General features: G+C 42.3%; 1 long non-coding RNA gene across 1 annotated transcript; it reads right to left on the minus strand.

Moving 5' to 3' along the window:
* Window positions 1-14,727: 14,727 nt before the first annotated feature.
* On the minus strand, window positions 14,728-15,514 carry LOC122470073. Its single transcript, XR_006293815.1, has 2 exons — window positions 15,139-15,514; window positions 14,728-15,035 (listed from the first exon to the last, which is right to left on the minus strand). It is a non-coding gene; the product is annotated as an uncharacterized LOC122470073 (long non-coding RNA).
* Between the last annotated feature and the right edge of the window lie 2,545 nt (window positions 15,515-18,059).

Raw genomic sequence — 18,059 nt, forward strand, 5'->3', positions numbered from 1 at the left:
CCAAGGCCTCTTGAAGCAGTAAGGAGGTACCCTGGGCCGGGGGCTGGGCCGACACTGCTTACACTCTACAAAGAGGAGCCATGGGACCTTCCAGAGGCAGGACTAGCACCATCTGCTTTTTATTTTGATTTTGAAAACAACAACAACAAAAAGCCAACATATTTGAAAAACACAAAGTTTTAAAGATTGTCCTAATCCCACACCTTAAACATACACACAAAGGAGCGAACATCTGCAAGGCCTCCCTGTGCCCAGTCCATCTACTCCGCAACCTCCTCCCGTCGCACCCCCCCCCCACACACACACACAGGTAAGCTATGGCAAGTTGGATCGGAAGGCTTTGTGAATTTTCTTTTTTATAAAAATCTCCATATACATACAGCAGTTTTACCAACAGAGACAGATTGCTCGTGATTAATCTCCTGGTCCATATGAACGGTCCTGTCAAGTGGCCCACGACGGTAGGGGCCAGGCTTCTTTCCACATCTCTCCACTCCTGGACACTTAGGCAGCATGACAACCCTAATACCTTGGGCTCAGGATTACTCTTCTACTGAACAGACTCACGTAAGCAAGGTTAAAGGGGAGCGCTATGTGGCAGCTGTGTTTTCTGTAGATGCTACCAAACCGCTTTCCACCAATGTGGTGACATGCGTGCCCAGAATTGCAGCCAACAGGCCTGTGTGCGCGCTCCCTGAAGGAGGGTCTAGCAGCAGTTTCTAGTTCTTTCGGCCCAGCACCGCCTCTTGGGTCCTCCTGGCGCCTGGGGCCGCCCACTAGGGGGAAGAGCTCTAGGCCACGGCTTCAGGCTTCACCAGATCCTACCTTGGAGCCCAGTGCTTCTCCCCATCGTGAAGGGCAGTAGGCCTCAAATCCCGCGTCCCCCCAGGGAGCCGAGGCTCCGGGGCTTCGGCAGGGACGGTAAGGGGGGGGCTCCTCTCAGGACCCCAGGTTCTTCCGGCGCAAACCCCCGCCCTCCCCCCCTCCCCCCCCCCCCCCCCCGCCCCGCCCCGCACCGGCTCTAGGAAGAGAGGACAGGAGGCTAAGGGCCAGGCTCCTGCAGGCGGGACCTCGGGCTTCAAGAACAAAGTGTCTTCCTGGGGGGGTACCTCCAGGGGACACTGAGGGGACCCGGGCAGGGATGGAGGGTACCCGGGGGGCTGTGGCTCTGCCAGGTGCCCAGACCTGGGCACCCTCCCCAAAGCCTGGCTGAGGCCGCACCCCCACCCCGTACCTTTCGGGGCGTGCTGCTCCCCCGCAAAGGCCGCGATTGCTGCCCAGCGCCCCCACTCTCGGCGCCGCAGGGCCGGCGCAGCGCCCCCCCGCCTCAGGCAGGCCGCCCGGCCGCCCCTCCGCCGGGACTCACCGCGCCCGGCCGCCCGCGCCCCACTTCCGCTCCAGCGCACGTGCTCTGCCCACAGGTCCGCGGAAGGCGCGGCTGCGACAAAGTATCGAGGCCGCGGCCAATCCGCGCGAGGGCTCCGCCCGACGACCCCGGGCCTCTGGGCCTGCGCCCCTGCGTGAAGAAGGTCTCCCCTGAGTTCGTGCGGGTTCTCGGTTGGGGGAGGGGGGCGCCGACAAGTTGTGGAGGCCTTGGGCGTTCTGGAAGAACCAGGACTTCCTGGGGGATCACAGGGTCAGTGAAGCCCGGCTCTGCGCGTCCTCAGACGCAGGAAGGAGCGGGACCAGGGTCTTGGGGGTCGTGGGCTGTAGAGACAGCCCTGCTCGGCGGTGTAGGGAAAGGCGCCAGGACCCTCGTGCCCCTGCGGCGGGAGCAGGAGAAAGCTGTGACCTTTGACTGACCCCCACACCAGGCACCCCGTGGCGGAGCCAAAGCCCAGCTGAGGGCGCAGTTCTTGGGGCAGACATTCCCCTCCCGCATCCCCACCCTGACCCCTGCTGGAGGAGGGCGCCTTTCAAATCCAGACCCCCCCTAGGAGATGAGGTCGAGACAGAGGTCCCTGTGGAGGGTGCGGGGTCTGCGGCGCAGTGGGGGACTCCTGTAGCCGGGCTCCTAGAGCGGCCACCGGGGACAGCCCCTTGCGCCTCCGACCCCGGATCTCCGGCCCAGAGATCTTCCGACCTAGGATGGCCCCGGGCGGGTCATCTAAGATTCTCTGAAGCCAAAGCTTAAAAGCTTATGCAAAAGACTTTGGCGGGAACATAAACATTTCAGCGTTTGATCAAGTGAAAATCTGGAAACAACCCAAGTGTCTGGTGAAAGATTTGCTAAATAAATCACGCTTCAGAAAGAGAACGGGCTCCTGGAAGGTTCTTAGTAATTCCGCTGCAGAAGAATGTATATCGGCCTGACCCTGTCATGATACATTGTACAATAAAAAAGGGGTGTTACAAGACAGAGTGAGATGAGCCGATTTGAAAGGTACAAGCATAGAATGATACAGGCCACGTTGTTAAACTCTGCTTGAACGTAGGCATAGAATTACTATTCTACTTCATTATTTTTATTAGGCGTTTTAATTTTCTTTTTACTTACCACGTTTTCTATTTTTTATAAAAAGAAGAGTCTATATTTCCATTTTTAAGGTTCTTTTCAAGGAATGGGAAGAGAAAACAACAGGGTTGTAGGAAGCAGTCCTGACTGACGAAGTACAGATGACCTTTGAACAAAAGGGGGTAAATTACAGGGTCTAAAGGCACCTGAGTGGCTAGGTCAGTTGAGCAGCGAACTCTTGATTTCGGCCCAGGTCACGATTCCGGGGTGGTGGGATGTAGCCCAGCATGGGCTCCAAGGTGAGCATAAAGCCCGCTTAAGATTTTCTCTCTCCCCCGTCCTCCTTCCCCACTCACGTGTGCTCTCTCTCTTCTCTCTCTCTCAAATAAAGAAACAAATAAATAACTATACCAGTCCATTTATACCTGGACTTTAAAAAAGCAAATACAGTACCTTAAATATATTTTCTCTTCCATATGATTTTCTTAATGATACTTCTAAGAATACAATATAAAATACATATAACATATAAAATATATGTTAATTAGCTATGTCATCAGTAAGGCTTCTGGCCAACAGTAGCTTATTAGTAGTTAAGATTTGGGGAAGTTGAAGTGATGGGGTTCTTGAGCAAACAGCCAAGAAAGAATTCTTGAGACGTCTTTGGTGCAAAAAGGTGATTTTATTAAAGCACAGGACAGGACCCATGGACAGAAAGCTGCACTGGGGTTGTGAGGAGTGACTGATTATATACTTTTAAGTGAGGGTTAGGGATAGCGTAAGACTCTACGGGATTTGGAAGCAAGGCTTTCGGGACCTTGAGGGGCGAGCTGCTGTTAAGATGAGGTTACTTTCAGTCTTTGATAAAACAAGAACATTGAGGAAGTAAGGCAACCATGAGTTCCTCGAGGAAGGTGACGCTCTGCGTATTTCAGGTGTCTGTCATTGGGCTGCAAGCTGTAAGGAGATTTAATTTATGCTACATTTCTCTTGCCTTTGTTTCCCTCATCAAAAGCTCATACATGGATTTTCAACTGCATGTGGCTGGTGTCCCTAACCCCACGTGTTCAAGGGTCAACTGTATAGTGAGGCTGGAGCATCCCTGATATGGGTGAACACGGGGAGTTAGGGATTTGCTATAGCATACCCTCGCATTTACAGTGAAATCTTGCTGTTAGTGCTGTTAGTCTTTTTCTCTAGGACCCACTAGATGCTCAATGAAAATATTCCTGATTGCTCTCCAATGAATTAAAAAGTCAATGGAGGGGTGCCTGGGTGGCTCAGTCGGTTGAGCTTCTGACTTCGGCTCAGGTCATGATCTCACAGTCTGTGAGTTCAAGCCCCGCGTCAGGCTCTGTGCTGACAGCTCAGAGCCTGGAGCCTGCTTCAGATTCTGTGTCTCCCTCTCTCTGACCCTCCCCTATTCATGCTCTGTCTCTCTCTGTCTCAAAAATAAATAAACATTAAAACAAATTTTTTTTAATTTTAAAAAAGTCAGTGGAACCTAAAATGTAAATCTACATTATTGAATTAAGTTCAAATGTAATTCAACAAATTACACGATCCTAATTCACTAATATAACATCAGTTACTTTTTTTGGTTGCCATTTGCTGAACACTCAGTGTGTCCCAAGGAAGATATTATTATATGAGCCTCCCACCCCCACACCCGAACTAAGACTATGTTCCCTTGTTACTGATCAGGAAATAGGTCCAGTGAATATTAAAACACCTTCCAGAGGCCCTGCACCAATAACAGACAAGGAAACGTCTGTTCTTAACTTCAGCACATAACTATTTCTAAGCTTTCTAAATCGGGACGAACACTTCATAAGCTGCACTTTTGATAGAGGTTTGATCTCCCAACAAAAGATAGTGCCAAAGTGTGGCTGGCCTGTGCCCATTGTGAATAAGGACTGCCTCTCTCCCGGTCTTCCATGCGTTCTAATGTAGATGAAATCATTAGCGCATAACACATTCTAAAGAATACTTCTCCTTCCAGATTTTCTGTTCTCTCCAAGACACAGACTACCTGGGGTGGACTCTCAGTTCAATTACTTGACAACTATATGAACTCGGCCAAATTATTGGTCACCTGCACGTTCTTTCATCTTTGGTAACATAGAGATACTAACAGGACCCTTCATGGGATTGAGACAATTAGTCAATATTCAAAAAGTGCTGTCTTCATCATTATCATTTTGTTTCTTATGTATACTATTTATTTTTAACACATTTAAAATCTGGCAAGGTAGTTTCCTGCATATTACTTTTGCTTTTTAGAAAATCTCTGGTGGGGCACCTCACCAGTTCAGTTGGAGGAACATATGACTTGATCTTGGGGTCATGGGTTTGAGGTCCCACACTGGACATGGAGACTTGGGGAAAACCCTGCGGGGAAGAAAGTTTTTGGTGATTCATGCACTTTCCCCTGTCATGAATCGTTGAACACAATTTTTAAAATCCCTGATCCACAGAAGGCTGGGAGGCAATCTAGATCAGCCTGCTAGGAACCTCTGCTTCACCCTGAAGCCCTCTTCTCTGCAGGGAATATCACCTTCATTACCATGGGTTCCCCTGAGGGGATTCAGGTCCCATTTCTCACTGCCTTCTCAGTGGTCCCAGGGTAAGTACCTCTCGGGAGATCTGTTAGATTTTTTCATGTCTGTTTGCATATTAGATGGTTTGTAGCTGTTGGAGACCAGTCCTTTGGACCCCTTCACTGCGTTCACACAACTATAGCGAGCTGGTCTCCTGGGAAACATCCTAGGAAGAAGATGCCTGACAGAAAAAAGAGATAGGGGACTTGATGTCCTGGGTAAAATTCTGTAAAGGACCTAGGGAACATAAACAAGAGCTTAAGAGTGGTCATGAAAGTAGGTAGATGTGGATGGGGGACAGGCAACAGGAAAGCAGGACCTCAACTTAAAGTACCCTCCCAGAGGGCATTAGAAATGGCTCCCTGTTCTGCTATGACAGAAACAGTTCAGACTAACAGCCCTGCTAGAGGGTTGAACCCTTTTCTTTCACAAACTTGATGAGTCTGACAAGATGCACCTCTACATGAAGATCTTCTGATGGGTCAAAGCATTGCAGTGTCCTCTTCTGGGTCATGGTCCAGCACCCCACTCCCAACAACACCACGATGGCATGCCTCCTTCATGACTCTGGGTTCCAGCTTTAGGGCAATGACTCAGCAGGTGGGGAGACCAACACTCCCTGGAGTCTAGATCTGTAAGTTTGGGGACACGTTACAGATGCCCACCCAAGAGGGTAACTCACTGGTGTATAGCTACAGAACTGGTAGAAGGGCTGAGGTTAACTCACATCCATCTGATTACAAAGTATGTGGATTTCTTTTTGACATGAGCCACTGCTTGTTGGACACAGGCTTTCTGCCACGAGTATGCCCCCTGGGAGCAGAGGGATGTGATGTCTACCAAGCTTACTGAGATGGAGGGTGGGAGAGAAGGAGGGGAGTGTCCGTGTAACCTGCATTCTATCATTACTCAGCAAACTTTCCTGATGCTTCTCATACTGCAGGCCTATGCTGGGCACTGACATCAGAAATGAATGTGTATTCCTGCACCTGAGGAATCCATCCCCTCAAAAAAGAGTTGTTGATTGCCTACCCTGAGTAGAGCAGGAAGGAAAAAATGATTTGTGTATTTTTGTTGTTGAAAAACAGGTATAAAAAGATGTTTAACCAAAAGCATTTGCTTAAATTGGCTTAATATTACATGTAAATAGCTGAATGAAAATATAAGTGCAAAACCGTGAAAATACATTTTGTCATGGTGAAAATTCTTAATGATTTTGATTCTGTGTTTTTTTTCTATTGAGAAATAACTTCCATGAAGTGCACAAATCTCAAGGGTATACCTCTGATTTTTTAATATATGTATATACTTGTGCCGCCATGTCTCCAGCACGCTGTGGGGTCTCCTGTGCTCATTTCCAGTCACTATCCCCCCAGAGTAACCACTTTTCTGACTTAAGTCTGCACAGATCAGCCTTGCCTGTTTTTGTACTTCACATAAGTAGAAAACCAACACCCAAATCAAGATAGAGCATACTTTAGCATGCTAACAGGCATCATTGGTGCCCATTGGCACCACTGGCATCATCGGGTCAGTATATCCCAAAGACAATCACCATTTTGGCTTCTATTGCCACAGGTAAGTTTTGCCTTTTCTTAAATTTCATATAAGTGAAATTATATAGTATATATTCCTTTGAGTTTGGCTTCTTTTACTTCACAGTGTTTTAAGATTCATCCATGCTGTTGCATGTATCAATAGTTCGTTACTTCTTACGGTGGTGTAGAATTCTGTGGTTTCATTATACCACAAACTGTTTCTCCCTTCAACTGTTGGAATTTTAAGTGTTTGCAGTTCATATATTATCAATGAGATGCCACAAACATTCTTGTGACATTTCAGAGTGAACACATGCGCTCACTTCCCTTGGGTATACAACCAGGAGAAGAAAAGCTGAGTTATCTTATAGACATATGTTTAGTCTTCGAAGAAACTGCCCAACCATTTTCCAAAGAAGCTGTACACATGTACCTTCCCACCAGCTAGGTATGAGGCCAGTTTTTCCACTTCCTTGCCAATACTTGTTGGATGTTGTGAGTCTGATCTATTCTGGAGGGTGTGTGGTGAAACACCACTGCAGTTTGTATTCCCTAATGACTAATGGTGATGAGCATACGTGATGTGCATATGTCTATTTGGTTATCTTTTTGTGACATGCTCAAGTTCTTTGCCCATTTGCCTTAAGTTTTCTTACTGATTTGTAGCAGTTCTTTATAAAACTTGGATCTATGTTCTTTTCATATTTGTGTAATGAAAATACTTTTTCCCAGCCAGTAGCTCTTCTTTTCAGTTTCTTAAAGATGCGTTTAGGAAAAAATGCTTGGTGTAATGCAATCTTTTATGGTTGATACTTTTATATTCTATTTGCTAAATCTGCCTCTTCAAATGCCACATGTCCCCCCACTGTAACCTAGAGGCTCTACTTTCTTCCCTTTACTTTTAGGTATACAACTCATCTGGAAATCATTTTAACTTCTAGAATGAACTATGTCATGTCAATTTTTTTTCCGGATGGATATCCAATTGACCTAGCCCATTTGACCTTTTACTGTATTGCAGTGGCACTTTTCTCTTAAATCAGATGCTGATACAAGTGTGGGTCTGTTTCTGGGTTCTCTGATCTGTTCCACTGGTTTATTTGTCTAGCTTTACACAAAACCATACTATTTTAATCTTGGTGTACGTCTTGATACTCAGTGTGTACCCTTCAATGTTCTTCCTCTTTGGGCTATTCTTTACTTTGCATTTCCACATAAATTTTATGATCAGTTCATTAATTTTCACAGAAGTATATGTACTAGGACTTTACTTGAGATTGCATTGAATCTATAGACCAGTTAGGAAATGTTTGAGAAAAATATTGGGTCTTCTGATCCATGATTATGAAATAGATCTCAATTTATTTATTTATTTATTTATTGCAGTGTCCAACTGTTGATCTCAGCTCAGGTCTTGATCTCAGGATCTTGAGTTCAAGCCCTGCATTGGGCTCCGCTCTGGGCACGCAGCCTACTTAAAAATAAAAATTAGGGGCGCCTGGGTGGCGCAGTCGGTTAAGCGTCCGACTTCAGCCAGGTCACGATCTCGCGGTCTGTGAGTTCGAGCCCCGCGTCGGGCTCTGGGCTGATGGCTCAGAGCCTGGAGACTGTTTCCGATTCTGTGTCTCCCTCTCTCTCTGCTCCTCCCCCGTTCATGCTCTGTCTCTCTGTCCCCAAAATAAATAAACGTTGAAAAAAAAAAATTTAAAAAAAAAAATAAATAAAAATTAAAACAAATATATTGCATTGACTAGGACCACCAATCTTCAATGTTGTCAGTTTTCTATTCTTGTATGAGAGGAGAAGGCATTAAATATTTCACCATGAAAAGCAATCATGATGTGTTTACATCATGAAGTATTTTGCAGATTTCTTTTGTAGATACCCTTTATCAGATTAAGGAAGTTCCTCTCTAGTACTATTTTTAAAACACTGCTATGAACACCTGTTTATCAACTTTCTTTCTACATCTCATACTATTTTTCTCCTTTATTCTGTAAATGTGGTATATTACAGTGGGGTTTTTTTTTTGAAAAATTTTTTTTTTTACTTTAAAGCATCTTTGCATGGATAGGCTAAACCATACTTGACTGTGATGTAATTTTTATAAATCACTAGATACAGGCCAGTTTCTGTAGTGTAGTGGTTATCATGTTTGCCTCACAAGAAAAAAACAGATACAGTCTGCTAATTTTTTGTTTAGGACTTATACATCACTGTTTTTGAGAAAAAGATAGGTCTACAGTTTCATTTCATCCCATGTGTCTGTGGCATCAAAGTTACACTGGTCTCCTAAAAAGTATTGAGAAGTATTCTCTGGAAATTTTTATAGTGCTGAAATTATGTCTGCATTAAATGTGAGGAATAATTCACTAGTGAAGTTATCTAGGCCTCAAGCTTTTTTTGTGGAAAGGCTTTAAATTTGGACTTCAATTTCTTCAACAGATTCAGGACTAACTCATTTTACTTCTTTTTGTGTCAGTTTTAAGTTGTGATTTTCAAGGAATTTATCCATATCATCAAAACTATCAAATGTGTTTCCCTATTATATCACCTTCTTTGACTTGCATTTATCTTTTATATTTATTCATTATTTGTTTATTCATGACTCATTATTTGTTTTCATGTAAAATCCATTATGATATTCCCATTTTCATTCTGGATATTGGCAGTGTCTCTTTTCTCTTTCTTGCCTTTTCTTTATTGGAAATGAATTTTATCAGTCTTACTAAGGACCAACTTTTGGTGATACATTTTTCTCCCAGTACATTTTTTTGTTGTTGTTGTTGTTATTTAATCATTTTCTGCTCTTTGCTATTGCCTTCCTAATCTGGGCTTAATTTGCTTTGCTTTTCTAGCTTCATTAAATAAAGGGCTAGAAAATACATTTTTAATCTTTTTCTCTTCTAATATGTTCATTTAAAGCTAAACATTTTCCTTTAAATACTGCTTAGCATTGTATTTTGCTATCATGTATGTAAAAGTGTTTCCTATTTCTTCAAATTTCTCAGTCTAAAGTTACTATTTTTTCCATTAATTAGTATCTAGGAGGAAGAGACTTTGAGACTGTAATATTTGTTTCTCATTACATTTTTGCTCACAAGTTTTAACATCCATTGATAATTCCTGACTGAAACAACCTTTACGATAATGGTTGCCAAATGGTGACTTTCTAATTTCATCATTTTTTCTACATTTATCAGTTTGAATTCTATTGTCACAAAGAGTTTTCCTCCTTCTTTTCATCCGTTATTTCAACGCAATGTATTTTTGTTGTTGTTGTTTCATTTGGCCCTTTGTTCTTCCAAATGATTTCTTTTGTGATTTAGGAAGTTTTCTATTTTGCGGAGAGTGGGAGATGTTACTTTTCTAACTTTTTATGGTTCCCTGAATCTCATTTTTCTCAATCTTTTATAATCAGCCTATCAGTTGAGATAGTATCCTTTTTGGTTTTCTAATATCAATGACATTACTTCCCCCATCCCTCTCTCTCCTCTTCCCAAGCTTACTCACATTCTTCCTACTTTATCAGCAAATATATTTATATGGCATTCTTCCATCTTTGCTCAACCCTGATTTAGCTTTCTGTTGAGGGTTTTTGCATCTATGTTCATGACGACCATTTGCAGTTTTGCCTATTTGTAATATCTTCGTCAGGTTTTGTTATCAGTGTAATGCTGACCACATAAAATGGGTTAAGAAGTATTCTTCCTCTTCTATATTCTAGAATTTGTATAGAACTGGTATTATTTCATCCTGAAATGTTTGGTAGAATTCACCGTGAAATGATATGAGCTTGGATTTTTCTTTGTGGGAAGGTTTTTAACTATAAATTCAATTTCTTTAGTAGTTATAGGGCTATTCAGGTTTACCCATTTATGCATAAGTGACTTTTGATAGTTTGTCTGTCAAGAGTTTTAGTCCACCTCCACCAACAGGTACGTGAAAAGATGCTTAACATCATTCATCATTAGGGAAATGCAAATCAAAACTAAAATGAGATATCACTTCACACCTGTCAGAATGGCTAAAATAAAAAACACAAGAGGTGCCTGGGTGGCTCAGTCAGTTAAGCAGCTGACTTCGGCTCAGGTCATGAACTAGTGGTCCGTGGGTTCAAGCCCCACGTCGGGCTCTGTGCTGACAGCTCGGAGCCTGGAGCCTGCTTCAGATTCTGTCTCTCTCTCTCTGCCCCTCCCCTGCTCATGCTCTGCCTCTTTCCATCTCTCACAAATAAACGTTAAAAAAAAAACAAACACAAGAAACAAGTGTTGGCAAGGATGTGAAGTAAAAGGAGCCCTCTTATTAGTAGGCGTGTGAACTGGTGCAGCCACTGTGGAAAATAGTATAGAGGTTCCTCAAAAAATTAAAAATAGAACTACACTGTGATGCAGTAATTATACTACTGGGTATTTGCCCCCAAAATACAAAACAAACAAACAAACAAACACGAAGTCAAAGGGATATATGCACCCCTATGTTTATAGCAGCATTATTTACAATAGCCAAGAAATGGAAGCAGCCAAGTGTCCACTGATAGGTGAATGGATAAAGAAGACATAGCATATACATACAATGGACTATTAGCCATAAAAAAGAATGAAATCTTGCCATTTGCAATGACATGGATAGAGCTAGAGAGTATAATGCTAAGCAAAATAAGTCAGAAAAAGACAAATACCATATGGTTTCACTCATGTGTGTAATTTAAGAAACAAATGAGCAAAGGAGAGAGAGGGAGAGAGGAAGGGAGGGAGGGAGGGAGGGAGGGAGAGAGAGAGAGAGAGAGAGAGAGACTCTTAACTGTAGAGAACACACTGTTACCTGAAGACAGGTGGATGGGGGGGGGGAATGGGCGAAAGAGGTTGATGAGGATTAAGAAGTGAACTTGGCGTGATGAGCACTGGGTGATGTAGGGAGTTGTTGAATCACTATACTGCGTATCTGAAACTAATATAACACCGTATGTTAACTACACTGGAATTAAATTTAAAAACAAAAAACAAAAACAAAAAAAATAATTTAGTGCATCTCATCACAGTTGTCAGATTTATATGTGTAGTGTTTTTTTGGGGGGAGGGTTACTTCATTGCTTTCTGGTCTTATTTTCATTATTTTATTTGTATTTACTTTCAGCTTATTTTACTGTTCTTTTTCTAGTTTCTTAAGGTAACAGTTTAGGTTATTGATGTGAGATCTTTACTTTTTTCTAATATGAGCATTTAATGTTACAAATCCTCTATAAGCACTGCTTTTTTATCTCACAATTTTTGATTTGCAGTATTTTTTTTGTTCAGTTCAAAAAATATATATATAGGGGCGCCTGGGTGGCGCAGTCGGTTAAGCGCCGACTTCAGCCAGGTCACGATCTCGCGGTCCGGGAGTTCGAGCCCCGCGTCGGGCTCTGGGCTGATGGCTCAGAGCCTGGAGCCTGTTTCCGATTCTGTGTCTCCCTCTCTCTCTGCCCCTCCCCCGTTCATGCTCTGTCTCTCTCTGTCCCAAAAATAAATAAACGTTGAGAAAAAAAAAATTTTTAAAAAAACAAAAAAAAAATATATATATATATATATAATTTTTTTGAGATTTCTCTGGTCCATGGGTTATTTGGAATTGTGTTGCTTAATTTTCAAGTATTTGGATATTTTACTGTTCTTTTTGCTATTGGTTTCTTATTAAATTGCATTATAGTCTGAAGACAATTTGCATGATTTTTTTTTTAAGTTCCAGTTTATGACCAAAGACATGACCCACATTGCTAAATGCTTCATGAACAATTGAAAAGAATGTGTATTCTACTGTTGGATGTTCTAGAAATGCCTATTGGATCCCGTTTGTTGATAGCAGTATTCAGTTAATTTTGTAGCCTTGCTGAATTTTGGTCCCCACATTTTGTTACCCAGAAATAAATGTTGGGACACCTGGGTGGTGCAGTTGGTTAAATGTCCAACTCTTGATGTCTCTCAGGTCATGATCTTGCAGTTTGTGAGCTTGAGCCCGCATTGGGCTCCACGTGGAGCCTGCTTTGGATTCTGTCTCTCCTTCTCTCTGCCCTTCCCCCACTTGTTCTTGTTCTCTCTCTCTCTCCCTCCCTCTCTCTCTCAAAATAAATATTTAAAAAGAAAAAAAAGGAAAGAAAGAATTGTTGCAATGCCCAATTACAATGGTGGAGTGTATTTCTCCTTCCAGTAGTTTTTGAATGATTTTGAAGCTTTGATGTGAAATGTGTGCACATTTAGGATTGTCTGGTGGAATTACTTTTTTATCATTATACAATATCCCTCTTTATTTCTGGTGATTTTCTTGGCTCTTAATACATATTTACCTAGAGAAAAGGGTACATATTTTCTAGTGTCAGCTGTGAGATTGGGAAATGGGGTGTAGGTCAGAATCAATTTAATCTGGTATTAAGCTGTGTCTGGGCTTTGTTTCAGCTTCTCATTTAGTGCACAACTGCTTTCAAATATTCTGAGGACAGGATCAGGATATTTTCCTCAGAGGGCCTAGGATCTCAGCATGAGAATATTCTAGACACTTGCTTGTGCTCACAGCCAAGCCGCCAGCTTTGGGTGAACTACTTACCTCTTTGCCTTACTGTCTCACTGCTTTCTGGGTTGCTAAGGTCTCTTTGCTTTCCAATTCTTAGGATTTCCAGGCTCCCAGAGATGTTTCATGTTGCTGCCTAGTCTCTGGGTCCTCTGAGGACAGCAGCCCTGCACTCTGGGAAGGCCTACAAGATCTTGGGAGTCTCTCAGCTCTCCTGACCCTTCTCCAGTCTTTTGTAATAGATTTTAATGCCTGGGGGTGGCTTTCATATATGTGTGTTCTCAGTTCTCTGCCCATCCCTCAGCCTAAAAGTCCGGAGTGCTTCTAATGGATTTCTCTCAACTGTTGCCCTGTCACCTTCCTTCAGATAGTATCTGCCTTCCACTTAAAGGAAAACCTGGGCATCTCAACAGGATTTTAAAAATTTTTTCTCTATCTGGGAATGCAAGCTGGTGCAGCCAGTCTGGAAAACAGTATGGAGGTTCCTCAAAAAACTAAAAATAGAACTACCCTACGAGCCAGCAATTGCACAACTAGGCATTTATCCACAGGATACAGGCGAGCTGTTTCGAAGGGACACATGCACCCCCATGTTTATAGCAGCACTATCAACAATAGCCAAAGTATGGAAAGAACCCAAATGTCCATCGATGGATGAATGGATAAAGAAGATGTGGTATATATACACACCCGCAATGGAGTATTACTCGGCAATCAAAAAGAATGAAATCTTGCCATTTGCAACTATGTGGATGGATGGAACTGGAGGGTATTATGCTAAGTGAAATTAGAGAAAGACAAAAATCATGACTTCACTCATATGAGGACTTCAAGAGACAAAACAGATGAACATAAGGGAAGGGAAACAAAAATAATATGAAAACAGGGAGGGGGACAGAAGAGGCTCATAAATATGGAGAACTGAGGGTTACTGGAGGGGTTGTGGGAGGAGGGATGGGCTAAATGGGTAAAGGGCATTAAGGAATCTACTGCTGAAATCATTGTTTCACTATATGCTAACTAATTTGGATGCAAATTTTAAAAAATAAAATTAAAGTATTTTTCTCTATCAATATCGCACTTGTCATACTATCTCTGAGGGTTCCAGGAAGACCCATGGGAAAGAGTTGCCCGGATGCTCCTTCGTGGCGGGGGCACTTTGGGATTCTGATGTGTCACGCCAGTCCACAGGCAACTGCCTGCTTGTCTTGCCTTCCCTTTTGCTACGTGGGCCCTCTCCTCTTCCTGCAGTTTCACCAAGGATGAGAGCAGAAACTCTCTTCTCTTACAGAAAGTGCTTTCTACTTCCTACCGCCATGCTCACTGGGGTTTGTGCTCTGTTTCTAAGATGTCGTAGCTTGCCCAGTCTAACCAGAAGCAGAGCAACACAACTGATACGCATCCAGTAGAGATCCTACTCTATTTGCAATTCTCTGTGTTTGCCTGAGGTTTATTTTGGTTTTCCTAAATAGACAACCATACCTCCAAACAATGGAAGTTTTTTTTTTCCTGCCCTCACCCCCAATTCCTTGTTTCCACACATTGGCTAGAATTATCACACACTGTTCAATAAAAGTGATGGCCATTCTTGTAATTTTCTTAATATAATGGCAGATATCTACCAATAAGTACTTATGTCCAGTTTTGGAACATTCTGTTTGCAAAGTTAAAGGATTTAATTTCCATTCCTAATTTAATAATATTGAAAAATTATCTAGGGTACTACATTCCATCAAATGTGTTATCTACACATATTGAGATAATCACATGGCCTTTCTTTTATCCGGTAGTGTGATTAATTTTATGAAGATTTTCTAAATATTAGATCTCCCAAACATCATAATGTATTTTTATAGGGTGACATTCAGCTGCATATAACAGACACAACACCCTTCCTACCTAAAAAAGAAAAGGTGGCTTAAACAAGGCAGTTCATGCACCCTTGTGTAAAAGATATTCAGATGTTAGTAGTGTAGAGCTGCTATAGCAGCCCCGTCATTACCAGAAAGCACAGACGCAGGTGGCTTCTGTCCTTGAGATGAATCCAGGTTCCACAATGGATGCTCAATCTCCAACCATCATGTGTGCTGTGTATTAAAGTGGGAAATGATTCCAGAACACTAGGGGGCTTTCCCCATTGTTTTCTTTACAGCCTTTCCATTAGACACTGTCAGCAACCTCTACTTCATTACTCAGAATTTAGTAGCAAGATACTTCACTACAAAAACAATGGAGAAAATGTAACTTTTTGGCTGAGCACATTGTCAGTATGAAAACTACAGTGATTGGGCACCTGGGTCGCTCAGTCAGTTGAGTGGGTCCGGCTCTTGATTTCAGCTCAGGTCATGATCTCACTGGTTCATGGGTTCAGGCCCCGTGTCCGCAGTGCAGAGCCTGCTTGGGATTCTCTCTCTCCCTCTCTCTCTGCCCCTCCCCTGCCTCAATATAAATAAATCAACTTTAAAATAAAAAGGCACAGTGACTCTGTTGGTAATGAAGGGACATTGGGTTCATGACTAGTAGTCTGCTACACGTATTGTCATGGCTTTAAAAAAAAAAAACCTCCACATTGTTGAATTCATTTTGCTATTAGATTTAGTACATTTTAACCTATGTTCATAAATACGAATCATGAATTATCCCCCCCCCATGTTGATTTTTGGGAAAAACCGTAAAATGCTGGATTATCTTTCCTTGAATTTTCCTGAGAATTATCAGCTATTACTAAAAGTCTGGGGCTGGGGCAGGGTTAGAAGGGCTAGACAGATTTCAAGCCAGAGATTCAATTTTTTACTTTTTCTTATTGTTTGTTGGTTGTAAATCTATTCATTCTGTTAAATTTCATTTATCTGGTAGATTTTCTTTTTTTAAAGATTTTATTTTATTATTGTATTTTTTTAATGTTTGAGAGAGAAAGAGCGTGAGTGGGGGAGAGGCAGAGAGAGGAAGACACAGAATCCGAAACAGACTCCGGGCTCTGAGCTGTCAGCACAAAGCCCAATGCAGGGCTCGAACCCATGAATCGTGAGATCATGACCTGAGCCAAAGTCAGACACTTAACCAACTGAGCCACCCAGGCACCCCTATTTTATTTTTAAGCAATCTCTACGTGCAACATGGGGTTCAAACTCACAACCCTGAGATCAAGAGTTGCACACTCTACACTGACCAGTTGCCCCAAATTTTCTTTTTAAGATTAAGAACTTAATGTTAGCATTAGCTTTTCCCACAGTATTGGATTTCAACGTTGTTGAAACATTATAATGTTGTCAACATTATATCAACATTTCTACTGGGCAAGGTTGCATGTGGATTTGCATCACACGATACATTCACACAATTCATTATTATGTGTGAATCTTCCTCGGAACATCTATGACAGAACACATACTCATTATATTTTCCAGATTTAGGGAATACACTTGATCAAGTATCTGACATTCTTCCCTCATGCAAACTTTCTCTTCTCTTCTGTGAATCATCCTTCTTTACTCCAGGGATCTTTAGATTGCATCCTGTGTAATGAGTTGAACACAGGAAGGACCAGGCATTCAGAAATCATTAAACACCTCCTTCAAAGAAGGAGGGTAAATGGTGGGATTCCCTCCTCAAGTACAGAGGACAAAGTGGGAGGGGATTCAGGAGTATCTGTGGCTTGAGGGGCACCTGGGCAGCTCAGTCGGTGGAACGTCCGACGTGATCTCAGGGTTCGTGGGTTCAAGCTGCACGTCAGGCTCTGTGCTGACAGCTCAGAGCCTCCAAGCAGGTTAGAACCTGCTTCAGGTTCTGTGGCTCCGCCTCTCTCTGCTCCTTCCCTGCGCACACTCTGTCTCTCTATCAAAATAAGTAAACATTTTTTAAAAATTTAAAAAGAAAAACATCTGTGGTTTGCAATACGCTACTCCTGAAGTGTAGCCGTGATTGCCAGGGTCCCAACTCTCTTCAGGTTAATGTTCATTCACATAAAGAAACTGGAGAGGAAAAGTGACCTTGTAAGAAGGAAGCTGGCACAGTGACTTTTCCCCACCCTCACTCTACAGCAACACGTACACACGTACCTCGGACAACTGCAGGCTTGGTTCCAGACTACCACAGTGAAGCAAATGTGGCAATAAACCGAGTCAAATGAAGTTTTGTTTCTTAACGCATATAAAAGCTATATTTACACTACACTGTAGTCTATTAAATGTACAGTAGCATTATGTCTAAAAAAAGCAATGTACATACTTTAAATACATTGCTAAACCATGCTGAGTCTTCAGCAAATCACAATCACTGACACAGATCACCATAACAAATAATGGCAAGTTTGGAATATTGCAAGAATTAGTGAAATGTGACAGAGACATGAAGTAAGCAAATGCTATTGGAAAAATGAAGCCAATACGTTTGCTCAGTGCAGGGTCACCACATGCCTTCAATTTGGGAAACAGCATTGCCTGCGAAGGACAATAAAATGAGGTGTGCCTGAACACATTTCAGCAGTGCCACTAAATGTGTGATTTAAATACGTTGAAAGCACACCAGGTAACTCATACAAAGATAAGTGAGTTAGAATTTTAAAATGACAATAACTAAAGCTATCCTGGGTAATCTATACAGAAAGAACTAATTAATAATTGCAGGAAAATGTTACCAGAAAACAAAAGCTCAGTTTGCTTTTTGGTACTTCAGGAGTCCATGAGAAATTCAAAGTCTGGAATATCTCAGCCTACTTTGACGATCATGTCAAGTCCTTGGTAGGGCACCTTGAATGATGGCCCCATCAGGACCTCACACACTGTGAGAGATTATCTTAGTGAAAATCAAGATGTTCTAACTAGTGAGGGCAGAATAGATTCCAGCTACACAAACACATCAATTATGCACTATAATAATGTACGTAACTAAAGAAGTAGCCACCAGGCCCACTTACAAAAGGTA

Source organism: Prionailurus bengalensis, chromosome D3 (genome assembly GCF_016509475.1).
Source record: "Prionailurus bengalensis isolate Pbe53 chromosome D3, Fcat_Pben_1.1_paternal_pri, whole genome shotgun sequence".
NCBI classification, from domain to species: domain Eukaryota; kingdom Metazoa; phylum Chordata; class Mammalia; order Carnivora; family Felidae; genus Prionailurus; species Prionailurus bengalensis.